Source organism: Petaurus breviceps, unplaced genomic scaffold, assembly GCF_028583685.1.
Source record: "Petaurus breviceps papuanus isolate PSGF00001 unplaced genomic scaffold, PetGlider_PUasm1.0 90865, whole genome shotgun sequence".
Classification (NCBI taxonomy): domain Eukaryota; kingdom Metazoa; phylum Chordata; class Mammalia; order Diprotodontia; family Petauridae; genus Petaurus; species Petaurus breviceps.
This window is the reverse complement of record NW_027187367.1, coordinates 5,691,097-5,713,088: the sequence shown is the minus strand read 5'-3', so window position 1 is coordinate 5,713,088 and position 21,992 is coordinate 5,691,097.

The following is a 21,992-nucleotide window of genomic DNA, read 5'->3' as shown; positions in this document are numbered from 1 at the left end:
TGAAAACATGATTTATTCTGCCCATTCATTCAAATGGGAGATGAGTGGAGAAAAGGAAGTCATCCTAGTACTTAGGATATACATATACACATATGCACAAACATACATATATCCTATGTAATAACAGGATAGGGTAACAATAGGGTAAGACAGAAGATGGTATTCAAAGACTTTAGCTAAAGGAACCAGAGATATTCAAGCATCTAAGTCAATCATTGCTATCCCTGGGACCTCTAAAAACCTAGGGTTGGCACTACTAGAAAGAAAAAAGTAAGAAACTGAGTCCAGAAAGTGCTGGGGTGGAAATAATCAAAGTCTTTCTATCTGGAAGAAAATTCTTGGAGAATGCAATCATTCTGGAAAAAAAATTGGGAAGTATGCCTCAAAAATCTCTAATTGTGCATACACCAATACTTAACAAAATGGAAAAGAACCATATGCACAAAAAATTTGCAACTCTTTTTGTAATAGAAATAAACCCTAGCAAGTAAATTATTTATGTAATTTTAAAAAGAGTTGTTATAAATATATAACAACAAAAAATAATTCCAGAGAATTGATAATGAAGAAGGCTACCTCCTGCCAGAGAGGTATCAGACACAAAATGAAGAATGAAACACACATTTTGGTGCATAGTCAATGTGAAAATTGTTTTTGCCTGACTGGCTATTTATTCATTTCCCTACCCTCTCCTTTCCTTCCACTCTCCTACCCCTCCCTTCCCATTCTTTCCCTTTCCTTTCTTTTTTTTTCTTTTCAATTTGGGTGGAGATATATAGGAAGGAAAGAAAAAATTAATGTTAATTTGAACATAAAAAATTTAAAAAAAATTCTGACAAGCGAAAAACCTAATAAAAAAAGAAAAGCTACTTTGAGAAAAAAGAGCTGAAAAACATCTGACTGAGAAAAAAAAAGACAGGAAGAGTCAGTGAATTGACTCCTTAATATAAAAGAACCTAGACATGTCCATCCCCTACTAAAAAGTGTGCTTTAAAAATTATCTTGCGTACAAGATAACATTTAATTCAATTCTGTAAGTATATATTGATCACCTCCTCTGTGTAGGGCACTGTATATCAAGGAAAGGGTAATTTAGGAAGACAAACATGGTGCTAAGCCCAAGGTACCAGAGTTTTTATTTTATCTCAAAATGCCTCTTTTCAGGTGTCTATTTTGTTATGTTCTCTGGATTCCTTTTCCTTAGGGAGGAAATTCATTTACTCTCCCTGGCTTTCCACCCCAGTCAAATATTTTACAGCTTTTTTTCTTCATGTATTTTGCTGTTTTTTAAAAGTAGAATTTTGTTTGTTTGTTAAAACATTATATACAATGACGACAATATTGTTTTTTACAATTACTTTGAGTGAATAAATTATTTTGACTATTATAAATAACCAAATTAACTATAAAGGACATATGATAAAGATGATGTGTTCATCCATAGGAAGAACTGATAAACAGAAGTATATATAGAATAATTACACATACACACACATATATGTTATAGAAATAATTATTTTATTCCGTAAATTAAAAATAAAATAATTTTATTTATCAATGAGGTAGTTAGACTCTGGGGATATAAAAATGAAAAAGCTATATATTTCCTTCCCTCCAGGAGGTCACAATCCCAGTAAGGCTATTTATCATGTATAAACCAGATACAATAATACAGCAGAAAGTGGTAGGAGCAAAAGAAATACCTAAGAAAATATTTCAGGAAAATTGGAAGAAGGAAAGATTATGTTCAATTGTGAGAGTTAGGGATAGCTTTCTGGAGAAGGTCAGATCTAAGTTGAGCCTTGAATAAAGACAAGAACTTCAGTAGATAGAGATGGAAGGAAGTTCCTTCCAGGAATACAGAAAGCAGCATGTGCACAAGTAAGGAGACAGAAATAAGGATACTATCTGGAGAACACCTAGCAGTCTAGATTGGATAGAACATAGTGGATACTCAGTCTGGCTTTCAAGGACTTTTATGATCTGGTCCCAATCAATTTTTCTAACCTCAACATTTTCTATTCACAGGATTATAGATTTAAAGTTGGAAAAGGTCACAAAGGTCATCTAATCCAACTCTCTTACTGTATAAATGAGGAAACTGAGGCTCAGAGAGACCAAGTGACTTCCTCAGGGCTGCATACATAAGAAGTAAAAGAGCTAGGATTTAGATCTGGGTCCTGGGACTCCAAATATAACATTCTTTTTCACTGTGCCCTCCTGTCCCCTCTGTGTGAAATACCTAAACTATCTATAGAAAAATACTTTTATCTTTCATAAAAACCACTGGCTTTCATCTTATTCCTCCACTTGCCCAAGGTCCTGGTATGTATTTTGTTCCTAGTTCATTACTTCCTTATCTGAGTTGTAATAGAAAGTTAACCCCTATGGGCAGTTGTCCACAGAAGCAGTTAGGACTATATAGACATCAAGCATAGCTGGAAATACTAAAGGAAAAGGAAGACACAGAACTTTTCTGTCATAGGAAAGAAGAGAAAAAAATTTATTAAGTCCCTCCTACATGCCAGGCCCTGTGCTAAATGCTTTACAAATAATATCTAATTAGATCCTCACAATAACCCTGAGGTAAATGTTGTTGTTGTTGTTATTATTATTATTATTCCCTTTTTACAATTGAGGAAACTGAGTCAGACAGAGGTCTGTAACTTGTCCAGGATCATGCAGCTAACAAGTGTCTGAGGTCAAATTTGAACTCATCATTTTGAATCTAGGTCCTGTGATCTGTCCACTATGACAAATAGGCCTACTTTTCATTCACCACTTTTGTTCTTGTTATTTATAAATAAGTGATAAAACAAGAAGAAAGTGAAATGCCCAAATACTAAGTTGGTGTCCAGAAGTTTCTTTCCCTGTAATACTGGGGGAAATTAGTACAGTGTGGGTACAGAGCATAGATCAAGCAAAATGTTCATTCACCATGGTCTAACCAGAGATATTTTTTACTCCTAGAATGGATTAGGATTTTCCTTCTTGCCTGCCCATGTGTATACACTTTATCTGTTCTGCTTTGGCCCAAAATTCAGGGCAGGAGGTCCCATCTGTATGTACCTGGTAAAGGCTCAATTGACACATGTTCAATTGATGTCAAGGGGAAAAGAATCAGAGAAGTGGTCAGAACTGGTTAATCTTTCTGGTGAGACCAAACTGGATTTGGGAATGAAACCTAACCTCAGATTCCTCTGGATGATCAAATGTCTGATAATGTGTTTCTGGGAATTTCCCTAAACATTGTTTAGAAAATCCTTATGCAAAGAAGACAACACTTCCCTCCCATGAGATGTTGAAATATTTCCTTTCACATAAGCAATCTAAAGTCTTGAGAATGTCATTTAACTAACTACAAAAGTAGGAAAAGAATTACTTAAAGTATGGATGGAGTTACAGGGGTTTTATTCATGTATTTGTGGAAATAATCAAATGTTTTTTTATGTGATTTCAGACATGCTTTTATGTGTTCCAGCGTGTAACACAAAATGTAATAAGTAGCAAAAACCAGAAAACAAAAATTAGCAGAAAACAACTGGAAAAGTAGAATAAAGTTTACCAATTCTTTTTGGTCTTTACCATCCAGCCCAGCTTCTGTGATTTGCATAGAACATGAGGAGTATTAAGGGAAATTTAAAGAAATCTCTTGGGAGCCAGGTAGCACAGTGAGTAAGAGCAACTGCCCCAGAGTAGGGATGACCTGGGATCGAATCTGAGCTCAGACACTCAGCACCCACCCAGAAATAACTGGCCGTGTGACCTTGAGCAAGTTACTTAACCCCAATTGCTTAAAAAAAAAAAGAAATCTCAACTCTAAGTCTACTCTGCTCTTTCACAATTTGAAATAGGATAAGAAGATGGATTGTGATTTTTCTATCTTACATAGTTCACCCTTGACTCTGGACATTTTTTCTCTCTTCCTCCCTCCCTCTTTTCTCCCACTCTGCTCTCTCTCTCTCCCTCTCCCTCTATCTCTCTCCCTCCCCTTTCTATATCCTCTCTTTTTTTTCTCCTCTCTCTCCCTCTTTGTCCCCTTTTCTCTCTCTCCCTCTTTCAGTTTCTCTCCTTCCCCTTCTCTCTCCCTCTCTCTCCCTTCTTCTTTAGACCTTAGCAGCCATCTAGTCTAATCTCTTCTTGATAAAGTTATAAACCAGACTATTATTAGAATTCCATTTCCAGACTTCTGCCCAAGGTGGAAAAGAGTGCCTATTGTCAATCACAAACCAGTGCATAGTGCAAAAGATTAGCAAACACGACCCTGCCTAGATCATACCATCTTGAAAGAACCAAAAGCTTAGAGATTACCCCAAAATTACCCCTCAAAAGAACTGCACAAAAGACCCTGAAGCTTTGGATGATGCTTCCTCTACTCCAGAGCCTGAGTTCTTGTTAGCAAAGAGTTACTTTTTTTTTAAAGAAGCCTGGAAAAATGAGCAAACTGACTAAAATTATCCTGACTATAGAAAGTTAATAGGATGACAAAACAGGAAAATGACAAATGCTGGAGAGGATGTGGGCAAACTGGAACACTAATGCATTGTTGGTGGAGTTGTGAACTGATCCAGCCTTTCTGGAGAGAAATCTGGAATCATGCCCAAAGGGCTATAAATACTTTCATACCCTTTGATCCAGCAATACCACTCCTAGGGTTATATCCCAAAGAGATCATAGAAATGGGAAAAAAGACCCATATGTACAAAAATGTTTATAGCAGCTCTTTTTTGTGGTGGCAAAGAATTGGAAATTAAGGGGGTGCCCATCAATTGGGGAATGGCTGAACAAGTTGTGGTATATGCATGTTATGGAATACTATTGTGCTATAAGAAACGAGGAGTAGGCAGTCTTCATATTTACCTGGAGAGGATTAAAAGAACTGATGCTGAGTGAGAAGAGTAGAACCAGGAGAAATTTGTACACAATTACAGACACAATGTATGTGTGATGATCAACTTTGATAGACTGGACTCTTCTCAGCAATGCAGTGATATAAGTCAATCCCAACAGATGCATGATGGAGAGAAAAATGTGCATCCAGAGAAAGAACTAGAACGAACTAAGTTTATATCCAGGTGGAAGCAAAATACCTGATCTTTTTCATTCTCTTATTTGGTTCTATGTCCTCTTTACCATTTTTCATTCCAGCTGGTACAATCCGTCCTTATAACCTGACCAATATATAATGTGAAAGTATTTACAGATCCTATACTTGACTATAAGCCACCATGGGGGGGAAGGAGTGGAGGGAGGGGGACGAAATGTGAAATTCAAGGAATTGTGGAATTGAATCCTGTAAACTAAATGGAAACAAACAAATTAATAATTAAAAAAAAGAAAGTTAATAGGGTGACAGACAAGATCAAAACAAATACTTGGAAGAAGAAAACAATCAAAACTCCTCCATCCAAAGCCTCAAAGAAAAATATGAATTGACTCCAAGTCATAGAAAAGCTCAAAAAGGATTTTGAAAATCAAGTAAGAAATATAGAAGGAAAATTGGGCAGATAAATGAGAGGGATGAAAGAAAATAATTTTTTAAAAAAGAGTTAATAGCTTGTTAAAAGAGGCACTAAAAACAGTACAGAAGAAAACAGCACCTTCAAAAATAGAATGAACCAAATGGCAAAAGAAGCACAAAAATTCATTGAAAAGAACTCTTTAAAAAACAGACTAGACCAGATGGCAGAAGAGGTCCAAAAGGCCAAAGAGGAGAAGAATGCATTAAAAAGTAGAATTGGTCAAATAGAAAAAGATTTACAAAAACTTACAGAAGAAGATAATTCCTTAAAATTACAATTGGGCAAATAGAAGCTAAAAAATCTATGAGACATGAAGAAACAATCAAGCAAAATTTAAAAATGGAAAAAAATCAGAAGAAAATGTGAAATATCTTATTGGAAAAAGAAGTAATCTTGAAAGTAGATCCAGGAGAGATCATTTAAAAATTATTGAACTACTGGAAACACATGATTTAAAAAATCCTAGATGCCATCTTTAAAGAAATCATCATGGAAAGTTGCCCTGATATTTTAGAACCAGCTGGAGAAAAAAAATTTAAAGAACACACCAATCATCTCTTGAAAGGGATCCTTTAAAAAAGCCTCCCAAGAATATTATAGACAAATTCCAGAATTCCCATGTCAAGAAGAAACTATTGCAAGCAGCCAGAAAGTAACAATTCAAGAATTGTGGAATCACAGTCAGGATAACACAAGATTTAGCAGATTCTACATTAAGGAACAGGAGTGCTTGGAATATGATATTCCAGAGAGCAAAAGAGCTAGGATTACAAACAAGAACCACCTATCCAGAAAAACTGAGTGCAGTCCAGCCGGGGAAATAAAATTTAGTTATTCTATGAAATAGAGGACTTTCAAGCACTCTCTATGAAAGGACCAGAGCTGAATAAAAAAAAAATTAACATTCAAATATAATTAATTTTGAAGACTCAAAAGAAACAGGAAAAGGTTAACAGGAAAAAGAAATCATAAAGGATTCAATAAGATTAAACTATTTATATTCCTACATGGGAAAATAATGCTTGTAATTCTTAAAAAGGTTTTCATTATTAGGGTACTTAGAAGGACTATACATAGAAAGTATAGGTGTGAGTTGAATATGATGGAATGATTATCTTAAAAATTAAATTAAATTAAGGAGTGAGGAAGAAGAATGCACTGGGAGAATGGGGAAAGAGATAGTAGAAGTGAGTAAATAATCTGACAAAAAAGAGCCTTGAGAGAGATTTTACAGAGGTGGGTAGAGCCAAGATGGTGGAGTAAAGGCAGGGACTCACCCAAGACCTCTCCCAAACTCCTCTAAACACCTGTAAAAATGACTCTAAACAAATGCTATAGCAGCAGAACCTACAAAAAGACAGAGTGAAACAAATTCCCAGCCCAAAATAATCTGAAAGCTCAACAGGAAAGGTCTGTTGCAACAGGATGAGAGGACAGCCCAGTGCAGGTTAAGCCAACACAAACCAGGCCCCAGCAAACCCAGAACAGGCATTAGGGGACTGAATCACTGGCAGCTGTGGTGGTTTCCAGACTTAACCCACAAATGCCAAAGACAAATTTAAAGGTCAGTAGGAAAGGTCTGTGAGATCTGGGTGAAAGGGGAAAACAGTCCAGCCCCAACCCCATCACAGCCCTGGCTTCAGAAAAACAGGAGCAGGCCTTGGGAGTGACTGAATCAGCATCAGCAGTGGCAGTGGCTTCTTCTGGATCTCTCAACCCCAGATGGTAAGGGGATCGAACAACTGGTCAGAAGGAGATTACAGGGGTCTCTTTGCTAGCACTGAGGCAGGACTCTGTTTCTTTGCCCATATTTGGATCCAGGTGACAGTGCTGGGTGGCAGACCTGGGTCAAGGAGGAGCACTGGCATAGCAGAGCTTGTAGCAACAGTGAACAGGGAACCCTCCTCACCACTCCAGGGCAGAAAAGAGTCCTTGTGGTCACTCACAGAGAAAATCACAGGCTAGGAGAGGAGTAAATGCTTCTCCTTGGATCATACCACCTTGGAAGAACTAAAAACTTACAGGTCACTAGAATCATCTCTGAAAACAACTGAACAAAATTCCTGAAGCTTGGGACAGTACACCCTCCAAATTGCAAGCAGAAACCTACTTTAACTTTGCCCTAACAGAGCAACAACATGTAGTAAGGATACATAGACACAGGTCTTCAAACATTCATTAACTTCACAAGATCCCAGCTCTACATGATTGAAACTTTTTATGTCCTTAGGTGATCAGGTAACTATATCAAAGGACACAGGTGAATATCATTGCCAGGTCTATTTCCAAAGATTATTAGGTAAAAAGGAAAATAAACTATATATTTGATATTTATAGCAGTTCTCTTTGTGGTAGCAAAGACCTGGAAATTGTGGGGATACCCCTCAATTGGGAAATGGCTGAACAAGTTGTGTAATATGATTATGATAAAATGCTACTGCGGAATAAGAATTGATGAGTTCAATCATCTTAGAAAAACATGGATAGTCTTGCCTGAAACAAAGCCAAATGTGCAGAAAAAGAGAATGTTGTATACAACAATACTATTTTAAAAACAACTTACAGCAAATAAGTCATTTTGATTAAACATGCATGTGTACATATGTACAAATTTTTGTCTTATAATAGGCACCTCTGGGTCAGGGAAGGGGGAAGGCAAGAAAAAAAAAGGTAAAAAGGAATTTACGTGATAACTTTATTATATATTTAAAAGGAATAACAAGTTGCACATAAAAGATTTATAGGTTCATATTTAATCTTTTTTATTATACTATGTTATGGAAATGCCTGTTTTATTCCATAAATTTAAAATGGAATAAAACAAGGATGTAGGGTCTAATTAAATCTGAGCAACAGCTTTGTTTCTGTTTATGGAAAACTAATCCTCATTGTGAGGAAATTGGAAACCCTGGTCTTATCTCATCCATGTCACTCTCTTTCCAGCAATTCTCTCCAGGCATACACTTCGTGGCAGACATATTGTATCCTTTATGACACTGATGTCATTCTCCATTCTCAGCAGTTGTTGCTTGTCATTTAATAAGGTCTATTTCTTGAACAGCTCAACTGTGAAATTATCACACACCTTGAGTGTAATTATACAACTTGAGTTGAGAGTGCAATAGTTTCTTCCTGCCATGTATCGTTGATTGTTGCTAATGTGTTTAAACCTTCTATTTTTATACTCAGGTTCTGCAACTCGTGTCACAAAAAGGGAGCATCTCACTAAGCGTGTATGCTTAGTCGTTAGCCATATACCTTCTTAGATTTCAGTCAACACCTTTAACTGAGTCTTTTAGGTTCAGAGGGGCACGCTTGCTTTCTCTCTTTTTATCTTACCATCTCCTCTTTTCCTCTCTGACAACTGAGCTATTTTTATAAACTTCCCTCAACTACTTCTGTAAGAAAAAGAGCAAGGAGAAGCAAAACCCATGGCTTTATTCATTCTAAGGTTAGGAACTACATCTCCCCACCCACTCCCTCGACTTCCCCCACAGTGTCAGATGCATCTATTAACAAGGAAAGATGGGCAGGTACAATGGAGTTTTTGACATCTTTCACTAAGAGTGGAAATTCTGAAGACACAAAGAGAAATGAGTCTAAAGAGGGGAAAAGGGTCATGAGACTTATCCAAAGAGATCAAGGTGGAAACATTATTCAACAATTTGCCCACATTCAACCAACTTACATTTTTAAAAGTTATATGCAAAAATGGAACTAAGCAAAGGTAACAGAGGGTGAACAGGACTGGTTCGCATTGTCCTACAGCTATATGTCAGGAATTCTAAGCTCAGTCAGTTGAGATTGTCAAGGACAACTAAGGCTAACAAAAATTGAATTTTTTAAAAGCTATATGGGGTGGGGGAGAAGAAGGCCCCTACTCCCAGTAAAGGAGTTGAAATAATGAAAAAAAGAGACAAGGCAGTGCTGTTTGAACTTTATTTTGCTTCTGTTTTTCTACACTGGAAGTGGACAGTTGAGAAAATAGGACAGCAATGCCAATTGAAATTTAATAGGAGTGTTTATTTAGCCAGCAACTGCCTCCTTGATAAAGAAGACAGCCCCGAGCCCTCTGCAAGGTACAATTTATAGACTTAGGTGTTGCTAACAATTATTACTGGTGTAACTAACAAGTGTGGTTCCAAGGGGGTATAATGCCATTTCTAGTGAAGCCACTGTTAGTGCTGTTTTTAGTGAAGCCTTAAACAAAAACAAACCTGTATCTGGGGCAGGTTTTCTAACAACATAGGTGAAAAGTTACTTCACTATTGTGGCCTTTTAGGTGATTTCCAGAGACCCTGGTAGGGGCCCCTTCTGGCAGGTTTAGGGGGCTTTGGTGTATAATTTCTAATGGGCACTTCACACCAAAGGGAATTATCTGAGAAAATTGTTTCTTTGGAAAGGATACGAGAGAAATTGCTAATATGGAGATGATACATAGCACCTAGCTGCTTTTAATAAGTTTAGCTCATCTGAGACAGATGAAGTACATCTCTGGGTACTGAAAGAACTGGCAAGTGTAATTTGTATGTGATAGTTAATGATCTTGGAAAATTCTAGGGATACACCAACAGTTAAAAGAATCATAAACTATGAATGTGTTGTATTCATATAAGGAATACAACTTGGATTTATTGATGTGAAAAACAAAAATCTAGTGGATTATATTAATAAACAATTTTAAAAATCACAGCAAAATGCCAATAAATGTGGAAAAATAATTTCATAAAGCACACCATCCATTTCTGTTTTATTTTTTTTTTTTTACTAAACATGATAAGGATAAATGGAACTTCTCTTTTTTATTTATCTAACACCAAGAACCAACATAATGTGCATTGGAGAAACCTTCCCAATAAAAAGAAGAGTTAGAAAAGGATGCTGATTATCACCACTATTATGAACCCCAAGAGTCAGCAACAACAATGAATTTTACTACAGGAAAATAACAACACATTTAAAATCCTAGAGCGCTGAGCTGGCCGATTCCTGCCAGCCTGCCGGGCTGTCTTCAGAGGGAGGTTAGCTTCTCTGTGTCATTTTGTGGGTTCCGCAGCTCCAAAGTTTGTTTAGAGTCCCCTTTTTACATGGATTGGGGAAGGTGGAAGCTGGAGCCTCAGGGAGGTCGTGTTTGTACTCTGACATCTTGACTCCACCCCCCACTAAGTTATAATTTTTAAGGAATTGTTTTCTTCATTGACTTTTTGTACCTCATTTTCCATTTGGCCTCTTCTGTTAGAATCACAATAGATTTTACTCTACTACTCATTTTAAATCTATGTGTAACTTTGTTTTTCAATTGTGTTTCTTGTAAACAAAACATTACTATATTATGCTTTCTAATCTTTTCTGCTATTCTTTTTAATTATTATGAAAGAGTTAATCTTATTTACATTTGTGGTGTTGAAAGGATTTTAATGAGTCAAATCCCCAACCTGACAATGATGAAAGAGCAGCCCAGAGACAAAATGCCAGTCATTAGGTAGTCATTTAATTAATTAGCTTCATTATGAGGAACAGTTTTGCAAATTAGGAATTCTCCTGAACACAATTCCACCTTGGCAAAGTGAAGACAGAGGTCATAAACATAAATAACAATTGGAAGTGTTGGGGCAAGGCAGATTACAAACAATCATTTCCAGTGCTAGAGTTGTTTTCCACAACAAACCCAGAAATCCCACAATACAACAATTCTCTGCAAACCTGGGGGTTTTGACCACTCCCCAAAACAAAGAACCATATTATATGATGGGAACAGGTTCTACAATCTTTTATTCACTTCACTTAAGGTACACAGGCACAAGAATGCCAGTAGTTTGGGGCATTGCCAAGCATTTGATAATTTCAAGCTGCATTGTTAGCTTCTAACTCACAAGCTAGAGGATGCAATTCTGAAAAATCTAATCTATTAGATTAATATGAAAATCATAATTCCCGTCACAATTCCTCCTTTCAGTCATAAAGGTCAGAATGACCCTTGCAGACTGATGAGGAACATTCATTTGAAGGATAATTTTAATTTTATATAAGAATAAGTGAGTTACTAGTCAAAGGAAGATGAGAAAGAAACATGTTTCATTATGTTTTGGGTTCTATTCCATAAATCCCCTGCTTGGTTAGAGAACTAATATCTTTCTTTATTTCAGAGATTTGGTTGACACAGAAGCATCATTCTTCCCCTATGATGGTGCAGGCCCCCCTCCTACCCTCAGCCATTAGGGCGTCTATACTTATGGTACAAAATGGAAGTTCCACAGGGATCTGTACTATGGGATGCACTGCCTCAGGAGTTTGAAGGATTAAAACTATGGTTTTTACTGCTTGGTCAACTAAGTCATTTCCATGGGCATGGATGCTGTTCTCTCAGATGTGCCCTGGAATTTTGATTACTGCTATAGCTTGGGGAAACAGTAAACAATCTAATAGATAAGAAACTGTTTCTGATTTTTAATGGACTATGCTGAAGAGGTGAGGAAGCCCTAATGTTTCCATAGCATAACTTGATGTTAGTGTTAGGATCTGCACACTTGTGGAAAGAAGGTCTGAGCTGGTCTTGTTGAACTTTCTCATGGTGTTAAGTGTTGTTTTTATTTCAAGTTCTCAGGGCCAACTCAAGATAGGGTCCTGCAAACTCTCCATACTCTCAAACTAGTCTGATCAAGGGCAAAAACTGATTGTCATCTCCTCATCTTAGTTACGCAATTTCCTGACATGGGGTTGAATCTGAGCCATGTAGAAAAAATTCAGCTTGAGAAATAAAATCTCAAGAACCTCTTAGGAAACAATGAAGAAAGCATAAAGGAAGTGAGCCTAGTAGCAATGATATCATTATACTGCAAATTTGTAATCATCAAAAGTGATTTGGTACTGGCTGCATCACATGGACAGATTAGGTACACAGCATACAGAAGCAAAGAACTATATAACAGAGTGTTTGATAAGCCTAAAGATTCCAGCTACTGGGGGTGGCTAGGTGGTGCAGTGAACAGAACACTGGCCCTGGAGACAGGAGGACCTGAGTTCAAATCTGGCCTCAGACACTTAACACTTACTAAACTTGTGACCTTGGGCAAGTCACTTAACCCCAATTGCCCTCCAAAAAGAAAAAAAAAGAAGATTCCAGCTATTGGAGGGAGAACTGATTTTTCAACACACTGGGAAGCAGTATGGCAGAAACTAGGTCTAAGCCAACATCTCACTGTATAACAAGATAAGCTCCAGTTGAGCCCGTGGTTTAAAAATAAAGGATGGCATCATAAACAATGGGAGCAGCAAGAAAGAAATTACCTTCCCAATCTATGGAAAAGGGAAGGGTTCCTGACTAATTAATAGATAGAGAAAATCACAGAAAGTTAAACAATTTTCATTGTATAAAAATAAGAAGTTTTGCATTTATAAAATCTATGCAGCTAAAAGTAAAAAAGAAGGAAATAGCTAGGGAAAACCTTCATGTCAAATTCTTCTGAGGTGTCTTATTTCCAAGATATTTAAAGAAGTGATTCAAATTTATAAAGTTAATAGCCATCTCCACCTGATAAATGGTCAAAGGATATGAATGAGCAATTTTTAAAGGAGGAAATCCAACCTACCAATAGCCATATGAAAAATGTTCATAGTTTTTATTAATTAAAGCAATTCAAATTAAAGCAACTCTGTGGTTCCATTGCTTATAAATCCAAGTGGTAAAGTTGACAGAAAATGAAAGTGACAAATTCTGGAGGCACTGCATCAAAGTAGGTGCATGAATGCACTACCGTTATAGCTGAGTATTATATAGCCACTCTGGAACACCTTTGGAACTATGATGCAAAAAAAACTCATTGAGCTGCATAGCCTTTGAACCAGCAATACCACTCCTAGACTTATATCCTAAAAATTCAAAGAAAGAGGAATAGATCTTATATATACAAAAATATTTATCATAATTCTTTTTAGTAGTAGCAAGGATTTGAAATAGGAGAGATACCCTTCAATTTGTGAATGGTTGAAAAAATTATGACATGTTAATTATAATGGGTTAATATTATAATTACAAAGCATCAATCTATACATATTTAGCTATAATTGCAATGTAATAACAAAGTGTTAAAATGAATTTGTGACAGTTAAGAAAACTTAGGTCTGAGGAGATGAACTAATCTGCTATTCACACAGCAAGGTAGCAGAAAGGGAAATAGACCCCAGATTTCCTAAGTACCAGTCCAGAAATCTTCTCTTTACAGCAGGTTGTCTTCCTTGAGCAGTTATTTTGCTTTGTTCCTTTATAAACAGCCAGAAAACAAGGAGGCAGAACTGACATCCAGGAGTGGTAAAGGAGGTGTTTCTACAAGGGAGGTGGTCTGTGAAAAGGTTCCCAGGGCCATCTGAGAAATGGAACTAGACTTGGAAACCAAGAGAGGAGTCAATGACTTCCAGAGACAGGAAAGTACCATCAGTGGAACCAAACAATGCTTCCCTTCTTATCCTTGATGCATTCTGCTAGCGCAGAAGATTTTCAATCTCATGCAATCAAATGATCTATTTTGTCTTTTGTAATTGTATCTATCCCTTGTTTGGTTAAGAATTCATCCTCTAGGGGGCAGCTAGGGGGCAGCTAGGTGGGGAAGTGAATAGAACAGTGGCCCTGGAATCAAGAGGACATGAGTTGAAATCCAACCCCAGACACTTGACACAATTACTAGCCATGTGACTTTGGGCAAGTCACTTGACCCCAATTGCCCTCCAAAAAGAAAAACAAAAAAAGAATTCATCTTCTACTTCTGGGAGACAAGAAGGTGGAGTAAGCGGCAAATTGCTGTCCCTTTCCCATATTGACCTGTGAAAAATCAGAAAATAGTGCCCCAGGAAAAGTTCTGGAACAGGGTAGCTAATAAAAAAAAAGAATGGAGCAATCCTTTAGCCAAGGAAAGTTACAGGATAGGGAAGAAAAGTCGATCCCACTTGGGCAAAAGGGGAGTATTTTCAGGAAAGAAAGCATCCCTGCAAGTCAGCAACAAGCCTTACCTCAGCAAACCAACAAGAGATTCTGATCCCTAGGGTGGTGAAGAAGGAAAACACCAAGAACAGGACCCCCCACATGCCTTAGCATAACCAGGGGAATTGGTTATGGGAAAAGGCTCTAGCCCAGAGAACCACCTTATGCTCTGGCACAGCCTCTGGAAGGCAGATATGTGTTTCTACTCTCCAGCAGCCAGACCTCCAGGTGCTTCAATGTAGCCCTGGGGGGGGAATGTAGAAAATCCCAACCTGGCCACAGCATATTCCAGTCATCACCAATAGGACCCCAGTTCAGCACCAGATAAACTGACAGATTACTACAGCCTCCAGTTGACAGTGCCTGAGGCCCCAGCATACAGTCAGTGACCCATCCCATTGCCCCCAGCACAAGAAATTTAGGAGCATGCCTCCTGCGCTCCATCAAGAGAGCTCAACTTTGAAGGCCAGGAAATAGCTAAATAAGATGAGAAAAAAAAGCAAAAACAAATACTGACCATAGATAGTATCTAAGGCTAACTCAGAAAAGGCAACATTGTTGATATACCTATACCTGAAACCTCAAAGACAAATAAGAATTGGCCCCAAGTTTCAAAAAGCCTTCTTGGGAGAGTTCAGGAAGGATTTTAAAAGTCAAATAAAAGAGGTAGAAGAAAAATTGGGGGGAAATGATAGGTATGCAATATAGTATCAATGGGTTTGAGAAGGGAGGATAAAAATTAACTGAAGAAAACAAATCATTAAAAAAAATACAAGTGATCGAATTGGGAAAAAAATCCACTGAAGAGATCAGGAGAAATTTGTATACAATTAGAGACACAACGTATGTGTGATGACCAACTTTGAAAGACTGGACTCTTTTCAGCAATGCAGTGATTATAAGTCAATCCCAAAAGACTCATGATAGAGAGAAATATGTGCATCCAGAGAAAGAACTAGAAAGAACTAAGTTTATATCCAGGTGGAAGCAAAATAGCTGATCTTTTTCCTTCTCTTGTTTGGTTTTATGTCCTCTTTACCATGTTTCATTCCATCTGATACAATCCATCTTTATAACCTGACTAATGTATAATGTGAAAGTATTTACAGATCCTATACTTGACTCTTTGCTGCCATGGGGAGGGAGGGGAGGGAGGGGGACAAAATGTGAAACTCAATGAATTGTGGAATTGAATCCTGTAAACTAAAAGGAAACAAACAAATTAATTTAAAAAATTAAAAAAAAATTACACAGATGGCATTACAGACCCCATATCAGTTTAACCATATACTGGAGAGATAGCAAGGGGAAAAGTCTCAGCCCAAATTTGGCAGATCGATTACAATGGACCTCTACCCCAAGATAAAGGATGAAAATTTAAATGTACTTGTGTTGACACTTATTCAAGTATACTAGTTGTTTGTTCTTATAAGAATGTGACCCATAAAAACACCTGTAAAACTCTAGATATCATGTCTATATTATGGAACCCCAATGCAGATTCAAAGTGAAAATGGGTCACATTTCAAATGTAATGAAATTAAGAGATATTGTATATTAAACAATATAGAATGGATATTTCATATTCCATATTATCCACAAGCATCTGGGTTAATTGAAAGGATGAATGGATTATCAAAACAACAGTTAAAGATGTTATAATAATTCTTATCAACATTGGAAAGATAATTTGTTCACTGGTTTACATAATCTGGATAATAGACCACTGGGAGAAAGTACACCTCTAGCCAGAATGATGACCCCAAATTTGTAAATTAGAAAACAGCAAACACATAAGATTCCAAATACTGAGTATTCAACTGTGAGTCAAGATACCCCAGCACTGTATTCAGGAACACCTGGCTCAGTAGGATATGATTTATATTGCTTAGAAGCCTTTTAGTTGGAAAGAAAAGAAAAAAGGAAAATCTCTACTGAAATATATATAAAAATCCCTAAAATTCATTTTGGGTGGATGTTACCTAAATCAGGTTTAGCAGCTTGAGGAATACATGTATTTCCTGGAGTAACAGATTCCAAATATTAAGGAGAAATTATTCTGGTATTTCAAAATTTAGGTAAAGAACCTATATAGTTTTGTACAAGGGATAGAATAGTTCAAGTTATCATTATTCCTTGTGAAACAATATCCCTTGGGAAAACTGATCTGTCTTCCAAAATAACTATCAGAGGAACTGAAGGGTGTGGTTCTACTAATAGAATGAAATTGGGAGCCAAAGTATGGTAAAATGGAAGCCAGACAATGTTCCAAAGGCTTTGGAGATTATAACACATGGGAAAGACAATACCTTTAACTGTTGTTTATTTGGGAGGATATGATTACCAAATTGTGCTCTTTACTTGCATATTTTATTGTGAATTAAGCTACGATAGTGGGTTCATCCATTCCAGAAGCAAGGCTGATGCTATATCTGCCCTGCTTCTGGTTATTGTCTCCTTATTCTTTTTAGCTTTTTTTCCAACTTGTTTGCTAGATTTGTTTCCTGCAGGCTTAGTACCTTGTACTTGTAGATGATTAACTGCTTGAGCTGGATGCCACCCTCTGTCCCTGTCCAAGACTATGACGCATCACCCCTGGACCTGGCATTGACCAAACTCCAGATGCCAGCTAAAGAACTGACCCCTCAAATGGGACCTCTTGAGATAAGGACAGCTCTGTCAGTCTAAGCAGGAAGTAGTCATAGAGGAAGATAACTTTGCCCTTACCCCAAGGTATTTGGGATCCCATTTGTTTGAGCAGGGATGGATGAGGTACTTGTGCTCAAACTCCCATCCTAAGATATTGTTTTATGTATTTATTTTCTGCTATCTCTGTTATATTGTTGTAAAGTTCTGTTGATACCAGTTACCCTTAAAGTCCCATTGGCCTGTGTAACAGACATGAAAGATCTTGGGGCTGAATATAATGTTAAGGGATTTTCAAGACTACATTCCTGTGCCTGTGTACATTAAGTGAAGTGAATCAAAGAATGTAGAACCTGTTCCAATCACAGAACTCTGGTCCTGAACCCAACTAATTAGCAACCCCCAAACACTTGAAACAAAACTGTTCCCACAGGACTCCAGAATACTTGTTTGGCAGACTTGTGGGTTTGTCATGGGAAGCAACTTGGGCCCTGGAACTGATTGTTTGTAGTTGTATCAGCAATGCCATATTCACAATGCCTATGGAGATTACAGATATGCTGATATAATTATCCATCATAAAATACATCATGCTTGCCATATGGGGGAATAAACTAGAAAATTTATTAAGATACCAAAAGACTGAGTCCCAAAACCAGAAAGTGAAAGCCATCAGAGTAGTTATGACATTGGCACAGGCAGATAAAGTAGAAAGCACCCACATTTTCAAGCCTTTAAAACAGAACAGGCTACCTCAGGCAAAGGTCCTCCTCTCCCCACTCACAGCAACCACCCAGCATCCGGGAAGCATGCTCCCAGCAGCTCCGGCCCCTGGCAGTACTCAGCAGGAGTCCTTAGCAGAAATTCTGGCTAACTCAAAAAGGGCTTCGCACTGCCGCTGCCTCTGCTGCTGCTGCTGCCGTGGCCACCACCGCCAGCCACCGCAGGAACTCTAGTTTGGCTTCCGCTTCCTCTTGCTCCGCCCCTTCCTGCTACGTCAGCAAGTCCAATGGGGCATGGAAGATCTTTAAATTCCATAACCCTTACAGTAGTCTACCTGCCCAGTGCCCTCTGAAAATGAGTAATTGATTAATTAAACCACTACTTCATTACTGACACTCTAGTCTCTAGACCTGCTTTGTATGACTTCAAGTATTCCTAGGTTAGAGACTGACTCAATAAAATCCTGCTAAAAATGCACATTGATCAATTCCAGTGTTGATGGTTCTTTTCTAATATTTTGACATTCATTGTTTTGATGTGCATTTTTATATATATGACTATTAATAGATTTAATTTCATCTATGAAAATTGCTATATATTTTGGTCACATATCTATTTGACAATACCTCTTAGTCTTACATATTTGTGGTAAGACTAAGACAATTTTGTGTACAGCTTGTATATATAAGACATATATGCAATTTGTAAAAAAAAAAAATTCCCCATATATCTTCAATAAGCAACTTCTATCAGACATGTGACAATGAAATTTTCCCCCACTCATTATCTTCTATTTCTTATTCTAACCAAATTTCTTTTGTCTATCCAAAAGCTTATAAATTTTACACTAAGAAAATTCTCTTTTATCTTTTAAGATCATATCTGTTCATCTTTTTGATTATTAATTCTTCTTTCTAAACATAGTTGTTTAAGTAACCTCCTATTTTTCTCTTTTTTTGTTGTTGTTCTGATTTAGTCTGATTGGGGCTTATAATGGCATATGGTGCAAGAAACTAATCTAAATGTGTTTTCTACAAACTGTTTCCTAATTTTTCCCAAACTTCTTATTTACCCAAATGTTAGATTATTATAGAAGTTACTATTCTTATTTTGCCCAAACCTGTGATTTTTATAGGAATGCGGAGTCCTGACTAGGAAACTCCCTCTCTTTACACAGATCAGCAGCTGTTCTGTAAAGATTTAGCAAATTTTCTAATGGAACTGAAATGTCAAATGCTTTGTCCAAGGAATCATAACTAGCATGTCTTAGAGGTGAGATCTGAATGAAGGCTATACTGATGCCAATGGTGGCCTTCTGTTTACTAGCTCACACTGCCTCTTAGAACCTCATTGATATTTCTCAGTATTTGGCACTCATATATTTTACAACATGAGGTAAGTAACACCAATTGTATAATTTTGGACAAGTTACTACCCCTTTTGTACCTCCATGTCATTGCAGAATTATCAATAGTCAAAAAATACTTATTAAGTGCCTATTATGTGCTAGTCACTGTGCAAAAGACTAAGGATTGGAATATTAAGCTAATCTCTAAAGTCTTTTCCACAGCCAATGTTTGATGGCTATTTCAGAAACAAAGGAGTTGGAAGCTACACTTAAATTCTTTGTAATACATATTTATCTTGTGTCTTCCCAAGCACCATTAGACTTGAAACTTATCAGAACTATGGCTATATATGATAGATAGATGGATAGATAGATAGATAGATAGATAGATAGATAGATAGATAGATAATGTGCCACTTTCTTCATTTCCTTGACTATTAACAGATTGATAGACTAATAGGAGTAAATCTTAGAGATCCTATAGACCTTGGAGATCGTAAAAGTGAACTCCTGGTGATAAATGAAGAAACTGAGTCTCAGAGAAAGTAGCTTGCCCAAAGTAATACAGCAAAATTATGGAAAAATAGGGTTTAGAGTTATACTCTTTTGAGTTTCAGCCCAGGTTTTTCTGCCTCTATACTACATTGTCTTCTCCTCCTTTCAAATCCTCTCAGCTCTTCCCAATGACTACACCAGACTCTGTATACATTCATCATAGAACTGGGATAGTTTCTTCCCCAGGGTGATTTCCAGTTTGGTGCCAAGAGCTGTGTTGGTGACCAAATGGATGCTGATTCAATAACCTTTTTCTATAGGGGGCTCTGGGGGTACCTACATTTATGACTGTGTTGATACTATAAACCAGACATGTCCCCTGAGGTGTGCCGGCCGTTCACTACTAATGTTTACTATCCCTTGGAGAAGGGGTGAGGGGAAATTAGAACCATAACAGTGTTCATTTGGGAGAGTGCAAGAATAAAAGGGGGATAAACTTCCCAAAGGGATGGATACCTTGGGCACTGAGAATAGTTGGCAGAGATAGACAAGAGTGTCTTGAATCAGGACAAAATTGTTTCTTCCCCTGTTTGTTCAAATCTCTCATTAGCTATTGCTATGGCCATGGGCAAGGATGGCTCCAGTGGAGGGGTCATCCATTTGGTCACCATCACAGCTCTTGGCACCAAATCCCCCTGGGGAAGAAACTATACCAGTTCTATTAACTGGTTGTTCCCATATTGAAGTGATCTACAGTGTAAAAAGTTGTAGTGTGTGATGTTTGTATCTAGATATGGTACAGTAGTAACTAAGGGGATGACTGAGAATTTGTTAAATGGCAATTGTTGCTTGGCTCCCCCCAATAAGTTTGGATGATGCTCATGGTAATCTCTGTAAAGTGAGGGTTGGATATTTAGGAGCTCAGCCATGAGGACATTTTTTTTTCAACTGAAGTGATATAGTTAAGCTGATTATGTTAAGGAGGAAAATGGATTTCTCTTGCAGCTAGAAGAGAAATCTCGAGTTCCAAAAAAGCTGGAGTCTATGGTCTGGACCTAATTAGAATATTATATACTTATGCCTGACTGTTTTGTAAATATCCATTATTATTATACTTGCTGCCAGACATAACAATCACCACCCCTATATTCCAAAAGACTTTTCTAATAACCTATTGTGACTTATTCAAACCAGACCACTCCACAAGCTGGCTATAATTTACCTTCCTGATTTTATCTGATACTATTGTCCCTTAAATACTTTGTTCTTTAGCCACACATTTACCAATTGTCCATCATGATCCAGATGATCTGAGTTCAATCTCAGGCCTGCTACTAAATTGCCTAAGGAAGGCTGAAGATAAAATGATTAGTGCAAGATCATTTTATCTTCAGTCTCCCCAATTATATATAAGGAATTTCTCCATTCCCCCCCCCCCCCACTGTATCACCTAATTTCCTCCTTAGAACTCTAGTTTCTGTGTAGATGTCAGATGTTGTACAGTGTTATCCCCATTAGACTGCAAGCTCCACAAAGGCAGTGACTATGTTTGACTTTCTTCATTACTTCACCCAGTGTATCAGGGTCTGTACAGGTGCTGATTATTTGTCTGCTGAATTAAATCGATCATGAAGAGTGATGAGGCAGCCCTACATTTCTCGGTCCTTGGTGGGATACAGAGCTGTACTTACCTCAGTCCTTGAGTAGTGGTATTGAAATGCAGATCAGTTGTCTGCTTGTTGCCTCTCTATTTACTCCTCCCCATCTTCCTTAGGCAATCAGCTTGTGGGCTAAGTCCCTAAAGTAGGCTTATGTGATGTGATTAGCTTGGTCGTACCTGAACTTGGTTGGATGAGGTTTACCTGGGGTACCAGCAGATAAGATGTACTTCCCCACTTGGCCCTATAGGTATCCCTCTTCCCCATGGGTACTACCGGAAGCAGTATATGTGATGAATTCATCATTCTTAAGAAATTCTTTTCTATCACTCCAAGTTTTCACTTATCCAGCTCCCATTTTCCAAGTAACCACGGGGCGCCTTCATGGAATCTACCTTCTTTTTCTCCTCCCCTCAAATCCCGCCCAGTCCTGCCAAGTTTCCCCACTGTGCCAATTTGGCAGGATAGCTGGTGTTGGAGAGAGCAAAGCCCCAGATCTGAAATAGTGTTAGAAAGAAATTTAGTAAGTCTCCTTCTAGAGCCCGTTGAGGCAGAAAAGAGGGTGTGGCTCCCTCTTGTTAAGGCTCTGGGAGGTTTATAAGCAGGGAAGAGAAAACTAAAGAGCT